Source organism: Bubalus kerabau, chromosome 4 (genome assembly GCF_029407905.1).
Source record: "Bubalus kerabau isolate K-KA32 ecotype Philippines breed swamp buffalo chromosome 4, PCC_UOA_SB_1v2, whole genome shotgun sequence".
NCBI lineage: Eukaryota > Metazoa > Chordata > Mammalia > Artiodactyla > Bovidae > Bubalus > Bubalus kerabau.
The window spans coordinates 20,922,721-20,934,544 of record NC_073627.1 but is presented as its reverse complement, the minus strand read 5'-3'; the positions used below and the strand labels follow the sequence as shown (position 1 = coordinate 20,934,544).

The 11,824-nt window shown below is 55.1% G+C and overlaps 1 long non-coding RNA gene and 1 other non-coding gene across 2 annotated transcripts; one reads left to right on the top strand and one right to left on the bottom strand.

The window, feature by feature from the left end:
* The first annotated feature begins 218 nt into the window (after nucleotides 1–218).
* On the top strand, nucleotides 219–2,276 carry LOC129651197 (uncharacterized). The gene is made up of 3 exons (XR_008714070.1): nucleotides 219–933; nucleotides 1,328–1,616; nucleotides 2,090–2,276. It is a non-coding gene; the product is annotated as an uncharacterized LOC129651197 (long non-coding RNA).
* Nucleotides 2,277–8,679: 6,403 nt separating this feature from the next.
* LOC129651817 (U2 spliceosomal RNA) lies at nucleotides 8,680–8,869 on the bottom strand. The gene has a single exon (XR_008714333.1). It is a non-coding gene; the product is annotated as a U2 spliceosomal RNA (small nuclear RNA).
* Between the last annotated feature and the right edge of the window lie 2,955 nt (nucleotides 8,870–11,824).

The following is an 11,824-nucleotide window of genomic DNA, read 5'->3' as shown; positions in this document are numbered from 1 at the left end:
ATGCGGTTTTCTCTCGTGGGTAAATAAAGTTGAGCGTCCCATCCTGTTTCAGAGAAGCCTTTACATTTTCTCTCTGTGAGCTATTAATAACCTCCCTGTCGGTGGTCTTCGACCCTCTTCCCTATTCCTGCCGGCTTTGCGGTTGGGCTTTGCTTAAGGTGATGATGATTGCATTGTTTAAAGGTTCCGTTTTTATATCGTCATATTTATCAATTTAAAAAAGATATCTTTCACATTTTGAGTCGAAAGGACTTATGAAGTCATTTCCTAAATCTTCCTCTAGGTCTTCTTCTTCTTCTTCTTCTTCTCCCTCAACATCGACGTCGTCCAGCCGGGGGATACTTTCCCGGGGTTGGCTGGTCGTGTTCAGTCGCGCCCGACTCTTGGCGACCCCGCGGACTGTAGGCCCGCCAAGCTCCTCTGTCCATGGAGTTTTCCAGGCAAGAATCCTGGAGCGGGTTGCCATTTCCTGTTCCTCCTCCAGGGCATCTTCCCCACGCGCACGAATGGAACCCGCGCCTCTTGCGTCTCCGCGTCGGCAGGCAGATTCTTGACCACCGCCCCACCTTCCTCTGGAGCACAGTGTGAATGAGCGAGTTTTCCCCTCATACCACCTGTTTGAGATGCCACCTGTAAGCCTCAACGGCGTCCCATGTGCATTTTGGAGTCATAGGCCTGGACTTGCCTTTAAAATGTAGCAGAGCTCACAGCCCTAACCACCTTTGATACTCCGAGGCCACGGGTTGACCGATCCCGTCCATGCAGACGGTGGGTGGTACACCCAATCAGACAGAGCCCGACACTGAGAGGTGACCCTTCAAGGCCAAGTAGGAATCCCTTACAGGAATGACCCTTCTCCGGAGAACGGATGCCGGTTCCGGAAGTGACGGGCACTATGGAGTGGACCGACCCTCTGCCCGACCAGGAGGCCGAGTGAGAAGGCGCCTGCCTTTACCCCTGGGACATGGGTTTGCCTGAGAGTACACAGATGTGAGTGTCGGAGCTGGGGTCCGGGCTGGCCGCCTTCACCACCGGTTCTGACAACCGGTCATTAACCACCCGAGACTCGACCCACCAGGGCCTGTGCTGGGTCCCAGGGCCAGACACCGCTCCTGTTCCCCGGCCCCGGACGTGTCCCGCCCAGGAGCCGAATGGCCGGGACCCCACCCCCGCCGGTGTGATGAGGAAGGGACCCTGTGTGTGCTCAGTCGCTCAGTCCCGTGCGACTCTTTGCGACCCCATGGACGGTAGCCTGCCAGGCTCGTCTGTCCATGGAATTTTCCAGGCGAGTAACTGCAGCGCGTTGCCGTTTCGTTTCCTACTCCAGGGGATCTTCCCGACCCAGGGATCGAACCCGCGTCTCCTGCGTCTCCCGCACTGGCAGGCCGGAGTCTTTGCCACTGCGCCACCTGGGAAGCTCTTGAGGGAACTGTTGAGAGGTGGACGACTGGGTGCGGCTCCCACCTGGTGTGACCTCCTCAGGGCTCCAGGCCTCTCCCGTGTGGCTCGGGGTCCCTACCCGGACACACCCAATAAGTGAGAAGGTGCGAAGAACAGACAGGAAGCCAGCCGAGTCAGGAAGGCCTTCCAGACCCGGGAGACGGCCTACGGGACAGGTTAGAGTTTCACTGGGGGCGCTGGCGGTGTGCGGGCCGGTCATGTTGACATGAGGGGGCGAACCTGGAGGCAAGAGCCTCTGGGAGGCTCTTGGCAAGAGCGTGGGCGAGAACGCAGAGGTGCAAAGCAAGGGGGAACGCTGGGGGAAGGAGGGCCGTGGCCTGCACCCCGCTGACCCGCCGAGACGCCGCGAGGGTGTGATCTGGGCCTCACAGCTCCTCCGGGGAACGCTTGCTTCTAGTGGGCTCTTTCTTACAGTCATCATCCCCCAACCCCACGTCTCTCCCCTCACAGACTCCTTCCGTATCCCAGACTGGGCCGGCTGGCTTCAGCTTCTCCGGGGCGGGGGGGGGGGGGGGGGGGGGGGGGGGCGACCAGCACGGCCCTGCTGTGCCCCACCTTTACCCAGGCCGGAGCCCTCCTAGCTCAGATCAAGGCGCTTCTCTGACCCCTCTGTACGGTGCCCATCAAGGCGGCTCTCCACCCGAGTTTCACGGAAGAGAAAGCAGCTGGCGGTGTGTGATGGAGAGTCTGACTCTGCCTTGAGGTTATGGCCGAGAGCTGCTAAGCCTCGCCCTTCCCTCGTCCCCTCTCACCCTGGACCCCGGCAAGCTGATGAGAAAAGTCTCCCGCCGGCCGCCCCTCTGCTCAGCACTGTCCACTTTAAAAAAAAAAAAAAAATCCACGACCTAGAAGTTGAGACTTGCGTTTTCTTCAGCGGGAATATTTAGGACTTCCAGCCCCGGGGTCAGCGTCTGAAGCGACCCTGAGAGAACCGCCAGGAGGAGGTGGGCGGTGGGGGAAGGAGCCAGGTGACACACAAGTTTTGCCACAAAGGGCAGGCGGTCTGAACGTCAAAAGGTGTTTCCTATTCTGTATATGAAAGAAAACCAGGCATCCCAAGTTAAGGAATTTAGCGCGTTTCCATACATGGGGAGATGCTCGAGCCTGGGCTCACGGAAATCATGCCTTTGATGCGCATCTCAGCGCTCCGGGGCCACCATCCTGTGCTTTTCACATCCCGGGCTTCCTCGGGGCTCACCTAGAGGGAGTGGCCGCAGCGGGATGGCCGCTAGACGGCAGGTAGTCTTTCAGTCCCGAGCAGGGCTCACCGGCTCGCCCTCCCGTGATGGCCGCGATTGCTGATGACTGCGACGTCCTTGTTTACTGATGCGGAGGGAAATGTTCCATTTCTCACCACCCTCAGCACACCGACCTGGCCTCCTTTCCTGGCTCTTAGTCTACCGTGGAGGGCCACCCCGCTCTCCCTGGGAAGCCTCATCATGTGACTTGTCGATCTTTTCGGACCCCCTAGGTGCCTGTGTGTTGTGTCCTGGTGGTGGTGGTGGTGGTGGTGGTGGGCGGCGGGGGGGAATCTGGCGGGGGTCCTCAGTCTCCGTACGCAGGACAAATTTGGGGTAGGGGGATGGGGAGATGCGACCCGGAATTCTATGGGGCTTGCGCTCAACATTTTCCAGGACGGGGCCACAGGCCTCCCCACCAGACTGGGTGGACTCCTGTCCGTGACACAACCCTCGAATTCGGTGTTTCCTCACGCGTCCACTGTCCACCGAGTGCCCGCGGCGGGTTATACCCCAAACCGGTCTGGCGCCGTCCTACGCCGATTCGACCGGCACCCGCGGGAGCGCATCGAACCTTTTCCCTGTCAAGGAAAAGTCAGTGTGTCAGAACACGTGGGCCTCTGAGCAGTGCTTCCGGAGGCACGCCGGGCAGCCGAAACGAAGCCCTCTACCTCAGCCCGGGACTCGAACCCGGCCACACCCAGGTTGGGACTCCAATCCACGTGGCTGGGCCTCCGACAGAGCCAAAACCCACGGTACCTCGTTTCAAGAGCTGATGAAGCTCAGGTTCTCCATGTCCTATCGAAGAGAGAATTCAGTGAGAGACACAATGATAGGTAAGAAGTGGATTGATTCAGAGAGAAACACATTCCGTAGGCAGAGTGTGGGCCATCACAGAGGGCGAGTGTGGCGGCCTCCAGACGTGGCACGTGAGCTTTCATGGGCCGGGTAATTTCACAGGCTAATGAGTTGATCAGCTGATAGGCTAATCAACCCGGAATATTCATTGGACGGGCTGATGCTGAAGCTGAAGCTCCAGTGCTTTGGCCCCCTGAGGCGAAGAGCTGACCCACTGGAAAAGCCCCTCCTGCTGGGAAAGACGGAAGGCAGAAGGAGAAGGGCACCACGGAGGATGAGATGGTTGGGTGGCGTCACCGACTCAAAGGACGTGAGCTTGAGCCAGCTCCGGGAGATGGTGAAGGACAGGGAAGCCTGGCGAGCTGCAGTCCGTGGGGTCACGACGGAGCGACTGGGCACCGACAGAGAGTGGGAGGATCATTCCAACTATTTGGGGGAAGGGGTGGAGGTTTCCAGGAATTGGGCCACTGCCCACTTTTTGGTCTTTCGACAGTGCCTTGGAACTGTCACGGCGCCTCTGGGTAGGTCCTTTAGCTTGCTGATTGAGAATCAAGGTCTGCTTGAAGCTGACTTCTCTGCCAGCTTAGACCCCCACGGACTGTAGCCCGCCAGGCTCCTCTGTCCGTGGGATTCTCGAGGCAAGAGTACTGGAGTGGGCAGCCATTCCCTTCTCCAGGGGATCATCCCGACCCAGGGGTCGAACCCGGTCTCCTGCATTGCAGGCAGATTCTTCCTACCATCTGAGCCACCAGGGAAGCCCATCTTAGACCCATGTGATTCTAATGAATGTCTGTTGTGTCCTCGGGCTATGCCACACTTTCAGAAGTTGTGCCCTGCCCCCTTCCCTCCTGTTTCGGAAACACCTGTGGAGCTTGGAAGTACAGCGAGCCTCGGGCCCCTCCTGAGACAGTCCGGTCCAATTGATCTCGGGAGACCTAGGCCCGCAGTGGCTTGGAGCGGCGCTTGGGTTCCCAGCCGGAGGTTGGGGCTGGGGCGCGGCGGTGAAAGCCCCGGGTCCTAGCCGCTAGACCCGTGGTCAGTGACAAGGACCCTGGCCCTTCGGCTCTGCACAAAGGAATTCCCAGGGAGACGGAAAGTAGCGGAACAAGTGGGGCATTTATTGAGAGGAAAAGAGTACGCTATGTGCGGATAGGCACACGGGCAGACGCAGAGGGAGAGTCCCCGAGTCGCACCCTTGTAGGGGCTTGAATTACTTTTTGAGTTTATTTTTTAAATCTTTCGGCCACAAGGCTTGTGGGAATCATAGCTCCCCCAACCAGGGATCGAACCTTCCCCCTCTGCGTTGGAAGGCAAAGTCTTAACCACCGGACCACCGGGGAAGTCCCTTGAGTTGCTTTTAGGAGGCATTTCTCTAGGTTTCCTTTGGCCGATCATTTGGATTCATTTGGTTCACAGGCCATATTTGGTATATCTCAGGGTCCTTCCATAGGTGTGCATGCATCTCTTAGCCATACTGGATTCTACCCAAGAGGCCTGTGGGTAGCCTAGCGTTAGTTAGCATCACTCCCCTTTGACCTCCAAGGAGCCTCTCTGTGCCTGTGTGGTCAGGGAGGTCTCCTGACTTCCAGAAAGAGAAAGGTGTGGTCTGGGCGCTCGCCCAGCCCGCTCGCCCTCAGTGCCCTGCCCTTCTCCTCTTGGAGCTTTTGGTCAATAGAGAATGCATCTCCAACTGCTTTACCCTGGGGTGGGGGTGGGGAGCGGCAGGTACCTCCCGCCTCACCATGGCCCTACGGTGGTGGTGCCTGGTGCCCGGGACCCAAGCACGATCTCAACGAGAGCCCTGGACACCACCCCACCACCCCCCCACACCCCCGCCCACAGTAGGTCTGGAAGGGAAAATTTTCCTTCCCTGTGAGGAAAGACCTTTGCAGGGAGGACGACATTGGCCTGTAATTTGTTTGGTCGGGCCCAGCCAGTCTTAGGGCTACCTGAAGAAACCTGAGTTCAATCGCCTACGCCTACGTCGGAGGGCGTGTCCAAGCTATTCTCTTGCGCGGCCACCGCGGGTGGTATTTCTACCGGAGAATGGTCACCGTCCAACTAACCGTCGGTTGGGGTCAATGTGAGGGGCGGAGGGCGCGTGAGTGAACCAGGCATATCTAGGAAACGGTCCAGGGTAGAACCAATTCTGACTCTGCGTTGGACTTTAACCTTGGGTTTTTGTTGCTTTTGTTATTATCATCGTACACAATGGCCTGCCCCCAGAGAACCGTGCCCCTCTGCCCGACTGTCAAAAGTGTCTTTGGTCGGCTCACAGGAGGGCTGATCTGACCCTACCCACCTGTGTGCACGACTCTACCAAAGAAGAGATCCACATATCCCACCCCCCGCCCCAACGCGGGCCATCCCAGGAGATGCTTTTGCAAGACTGATGGCCCCTTTTAGTTTATTCCTCTCCGCCTCTCCCTCTCTCCTCAGCCTTTTTCGTACTTTGCTTCCTCATCGCTTCCCTCTCTCTGGTTCCATGAGAGAACCTGGCCTCTAGACCCCAATAAGACGGTTATTGTGAGGCATTAGTCTGCCGTCCTCTCTGGGACCAACTGGAGTCGGTACCAGAAACAAACGGCAGCAAATATATGGGAGATCTGGCAGATAACCGAGTTTCAGGAGATATGGAGGCGCTTGGGAGACAGAAGAGATGGGTGCGAGGCACGAGAGAGGAGGATGGAGCCTGATGAGACTCACCCTGATCGCTTCAGACCTGAGTGTCAGGGCTTCCAAAATCTCTGTTGCCTGTGAGTTTAGGACAGCGCCTTCTGTACAAAGCACACAGGAGAAGACCAAAAGTTCAGACAGGAACAACTCACTCCTATGGCACCATAGAAAAGACCGTTCCAGAAACCAGTCTGCAGATTAAAAAAAAAAAAACAACAAGGGGCGGATGGGGGGGGGGTGGTGGTGGTGGTGGGGGGAGCTTCCTAAATGAAACCTAAAGGTTAAAGAATCAAACGATTGACTCTTTAGAAAAGACCTCACGCTGGGAAAGATCGAAGGCAGAAGGAGAAAGGGAGGCTAGAAGATGAGATAGATGGTTGGATGGCATCAGCCATACGAGTTTGAGCAAGCTCTGGGAGTTAGTGATGAACAGGGAAGTGTCGCGGTCCGGGCGCAGGTTGGAAAAGAATTTCCAGACATGAGACAAAATGAGAGGGAAATAACATTTATTAGAATGGGAGAACAGTGGGCCGGCTCAAGAGAGAACCGACGTTGAGCAGGAGTCCACAGTCCACTTTTATACCCAAGGTACACTGCCGGGAGCCGGCATATTGCATATTGAGTGCATATTGCATATTGAGTGCAGCACTTTCCACAGCATCATCTTTCAGGATCTGGAATAGCTCAAATGGAATTCTATCACTGCCGGGAGCCAGCGTGAGGAACTCCGCCCATGACAAAGGTCATGAGGAAGGAGGCTCGGCATACGCAAAGGCGGGATCGAGCCTCAGGAGTCCCCCTGGAAATTCTCGAGCATCTACCCCCCAAACCAGAGACTGCCTACTTTCTGCTTTGTGCTTTCACCTACACCTCTGACTTTATGGGGGCTGTCCCCCACTACCTCTCTCTGAAAAAAAGAGCTAGCTTACAGCTCCAGTTAATAATTCCTGGGTGTGACAGTGTTTCAACCTACAAACTCCTTTGGAAATCCTCTAGCCTGCCTGAATAGGTTTTTCCGGCCACATGTGATTGTTCAGAGCCTCCCAACTGTGAGAGGCAGGAGATGTTCTAAACTGCCTAAACACAGATTCCTTTGAGTAGTTAAAAGATTGATTAGAAATTGTATTGGTGAAGGGTTTTTCACTTGTTGGACCAATGTTTGCTGCTAAGTCTCCATACTCCTTACCTACTGTGTCCTTGGCAGTGTATTGATTGATATAATGGGTGTATAGAAATGTAAGTAGTAACCTCAATGTTTGTAACCTTGGACCCTTGAGTTAATTCTTTTCTTGATTGAGCCCACCTCACCTTTGCCCTATAGGAATGCAGCTTTGTCCAGTGCTTTTTTGGAGGCTGGTGCCTGACTTTGGAATAATCACCTTTAGAGAAAAATAAGTTTCTTAAAATGTTAACAGGCCTCCTGGCCAGAAGATGATGTCAATCACCTGAACTTTTGCATATGATAAGTTTGAAAGCCTGGCTTCGATTAGAACCAGGAACTGCTGTCCTTGCATGACTCCACCCCTTCCCCCATTATCCTCTATGCGTAACTTAAGGTATAAAAATTACTTTGGAAAACAAAGTGCGGGCCTTGTTCACTGAAACTTGGTCTCCTCATGTCACGCTCTCTCTCAAATTCTGGCTGAGTCTCCATCCGGAGCGCGGAACCCGCCATGCTTGCTAATTATGCCTGGGCTTCTAAGATCCGACCCGGGAGGCCTCAGTGTCTCCTCTCCTTCGGGAGAACGGAAGGACGCCTGCGGCCTACGTAAGTGGTGCAAACTTCTTGTCTTGAAGTTTTATTGGTCTCCCGCATAAACCAAGCTACTCAGCCTCTTTTCTCCACTGAATTTTCCTACTGAGCTATCCTCATTCTATTATTCTTTATATCCTTAATTAACGTTTAATTAAGCAGTTGCTTCCTGACCCTCGCCTACGCCGTCTCTCCTTCGAATACCCTGGATCAGCTGGGGCTGGACCCCGGCAGTACAGAGAGTGGGATAGGGGTCTTGCGGGTCATTTGCTGATTGGATGAAGCACATACACTGGGTTGGAGGCAACAGTAAGGCAAATATCTTCTCCCTATGCGGTAGGAGGGGAGACAGGTTATACTGCTCACGAGGACCTGAAATCCATTCACGGTTACAACATGGGGGAAGGAAAGGCCGATAATGGTCTGGTTTTTCTGTTCCTGCATTCCAAGAAGACTCTCGTAGGTTTTATCTGCTCTTTCGCCCTTGGGTCACCACAGGAAATAGACAGGGAAAAGCCAAGCACAACTAAGCAATTGAATCAAACTGAAAGAATCAAAATCAGCCTAAAAGAAAACAAAACAAAGACAGGGGAAAAGCCACACAAACCCCACAGCCCAAGTGAAAAACACAAAAGAGAAGAGAAATCTTCCGAGGAGAAAGGCCAGAAAAGAAACAAGCCTACCATTTGGGGGTGCCGGTTTTGTCCTCAGAGAGAGTGCGCCATTCCTGGGAAGTGCTGCAACACAGAGCAGGCTCCGATGCCAACTGCTTGCTCCAAAAACTCACTTAACAGTATTGTTCCCAGATAGAGGAGGTATCAGATGTTAAGCCGGTAAAGAACAGATACTACACTCGATCTCAGCCAAAAGGCGGAGAAGCAATGGTGCTCTTTCGGGTGGCAGCCACCATCCTCCCCTCCTCTCCATTCAGCTCACCGTGAGCAACCTACCCGTCAGTCGTCAGTCAACATTCCTGGCTCTCTAGCCCATGTCCGCTCCAGACCAGTGAAACAACTTGTTCTCCACATTCTGGTCAATTCTCACATCTCTTCTGGCTCCCTGGCCCCCATCCTTCCCGGGACAATGACTCACTATGTGCATGACCCACCCTCCTCCACCCTGAGGGCGCGGCCAGCATCCTCAGGCTCTGCCCATGCACCATAGGTGCCAGCTCCGGTCCGAAGGCAGGGGGACTGTGCTTGGGGCGCGGGAGCTGCAGGACAAGAACGGTCCGGGTGCTCCCGAAGCCCGAAGTGAGCCCGGGGTCGTGGCTGTGCATCCGGGGGAGCCGCGTGAGCCCCAGGCCGCCAGACACCAGACTCCTCCCCACGGTCCTGGCCAGGCTCCTTAACTGAGACCCTGGGACGGTAGCTCAGCTGGTAAAGAATCTGCCTCCAATTCAGGCGACCCCAATTCGATTCCTGGGTCGGGAAGATCCCCGGGAGAAGGGATAGGCTACCCGCTCCAGTACTGTTGGGCTTCCCTGGTGGTGAAATCTGCCTGCAGGGGATCTGTGGGAGACCTGGAGCCCATTCCTGGGTAGGGAAGATCCCCTGCAGAAGGGAACGGCTACCCACCCCAGTATTCTTGCCTGGAGAATTCCACGGACGGAGGAGCCTGGTAGACTACAGTCCATGGGATGGCAAAGAGTCGGACACGACTGAGCGACTTTCACATCACCAGGCGGGCGCTCTTGTCTTTTCTCCATTCTCCGCAAAGCCCCTAGAGAGCTGCAGGGTCTGTGAGACTAGCACAGTGGGCCCTCCCCTTGACCGACTCTCTAGTTCTGTCAGACCTGAGGGGAAAGACCCCCCACCCCCCGCCCCGGGGACTGCCTCGCAGGACAGCCACCTGGCAGTCACTGCCCTGCATTCTTTGCTGTGATCACACCCACTTGGATACTGGACACCCTAGAGAGGATTGACGCTGTTATCATCCTCGTTTCACTGTCGTGATCAACGAGACCAGAGAGGCTAAGAAACTTGCCCTGGGTCACACGGCTAGCAGGCAGCTGACCTGCGGGGTTGACCACTGTGTCCCAAGACCCCGCCCGGTCCTGGAGCACAGGCCCCGCTCACTGATGGTGCCTCCGAGGGGGAAGCCACCAGAAGAGGAAGGCGACTTTGGAGGGGCGCAGGGTTGCTGGCGACACACGCGCCGGTTTGCTGGCACCAGGCCCACAGCACCAGCGTTTCTATAAGGGTGGGTGGCACCTGGGGTCACGGCCTCACCTGACCCTGCCTCGGCTCATGGCTCCGTGACTCCCTGCCGTCCTGGGTTTTCCCTCTCTCCTGTGGGAGGGAAAGGGGGGCGGTGGGGGGGGGGGGCGGGGAGTGATCTGTTTCACACCTTCTCAGGGAACCCTAATAACCTGCCAGCCAGATTAGCTCGGAGGCCCCCTCTGGACGTGCCTGGCAGGAGTCAGCCCTCAACTAGCAAACACTAGGGAGAAACAGTGACTTTGCCAGACACTTCTCTGAGCCGTCATCTCCTGGTGGGAATCTCGGTTCTAAGAAAACCTAACGTGGGCCCGTTTTCAGCCATCCCCCTCCCTTCTGCCACCAGAGGCGCCCCTCTGTGCCCCAAGATGGTTTTGAGTTTGTGAGTATCTAGCACCAGAGAGACATATCATATACAAATACACACACACACACACACACACACGTAAATATGGACATGCTTTTTTAACTCCGCTTAACCACAACCCCACTTGCTCCAGGCCTTCCTTATCCCTCTCCGCCCTCCACCCCAACCCTCGTCTCACACCCCGCTTAGCCAAAACTGTTCTTATTGTTCAGTGCCAAGTCGTGTCAACTCTTCCTTGACCCCATGGACTGCAGCACACCAGTCCCTGTCTCTGTCCCTCACCATCTCCCAGAGATTTTCCAAGGTCATGTCCAGTGAATCGGTGATGCCACCCAACCCTCTCATCCTCTGTCACCCTCTACTCCTTCTGCCTTCAATCTCTCCCAGCATCAGGATCTTTTCCAAGGAGTCAGCTCTTCGCATCGGGTGGCCATAGTATCAGAGCTTCAGCTTCAGCACCAGTCCTTCCAAGGAGAATTCAGGGTTGACTTCCTTTAAGGTGGACTGGTTTGATCTCCTTGCAGTCCAAGGGACGCTCAGGAGTCTTCTCCTGCACCACAGTTCCAGAGCATCAGTTCTTCGGCCTCTGCCTTCCTTATGGTCCAGCTCTCACACCCGTACATGACTACTGGAAAGACCACAGCCTTGATTATACGGACGTCTGTTGACCAAGTGATGTCTTTGCTTTTTAACACACTGTCTAGGTTTGTCATAGCTTTCCTGCTAAGAAGCAATCGTCTTCTGATTTCCTGGCTGCAGTCACCATCCTCAGTGATTTTAGAGCCCAAGAAGAGGAAATCTGTCACTGCTTCCCCATTTTCCCTTTCTATTTGCCAGGAAGTGATGGGACCAGATGTCATGATCTTAGTGTTGTTTTCTTTCGTTCTTTCTTTTTTAACACTGAGGTGTTTTTCTTCCAAATTATTTATGGATTTATTTTTGGCTGCACTGGGTCCTTGTTGACACATGCAGGCTTTCTCTAGTTGCGAGCGCGGGCTACCCTCTACTTGTGGCTTATGGGCTCTAGAGTGCGGGCTCAGTAGTTGTGCCACAGGGGCTTAGTTGCCCCATGGCCTGTGGCATCTTCCTGGATCAGGGATTGAACACATGTCCCCTGCATTGGCAAGCAGATTCTTAACCTCTGGGCCACCAAGGAAGTCCAATGTTGAGTTTTAAGCCGGCTCTTTCCCTCTCCTCTTTCACCCGCAGCAAGAGGCTCTTTAGTTTCTCGTCCCTTTCTGCCATTAGAGTG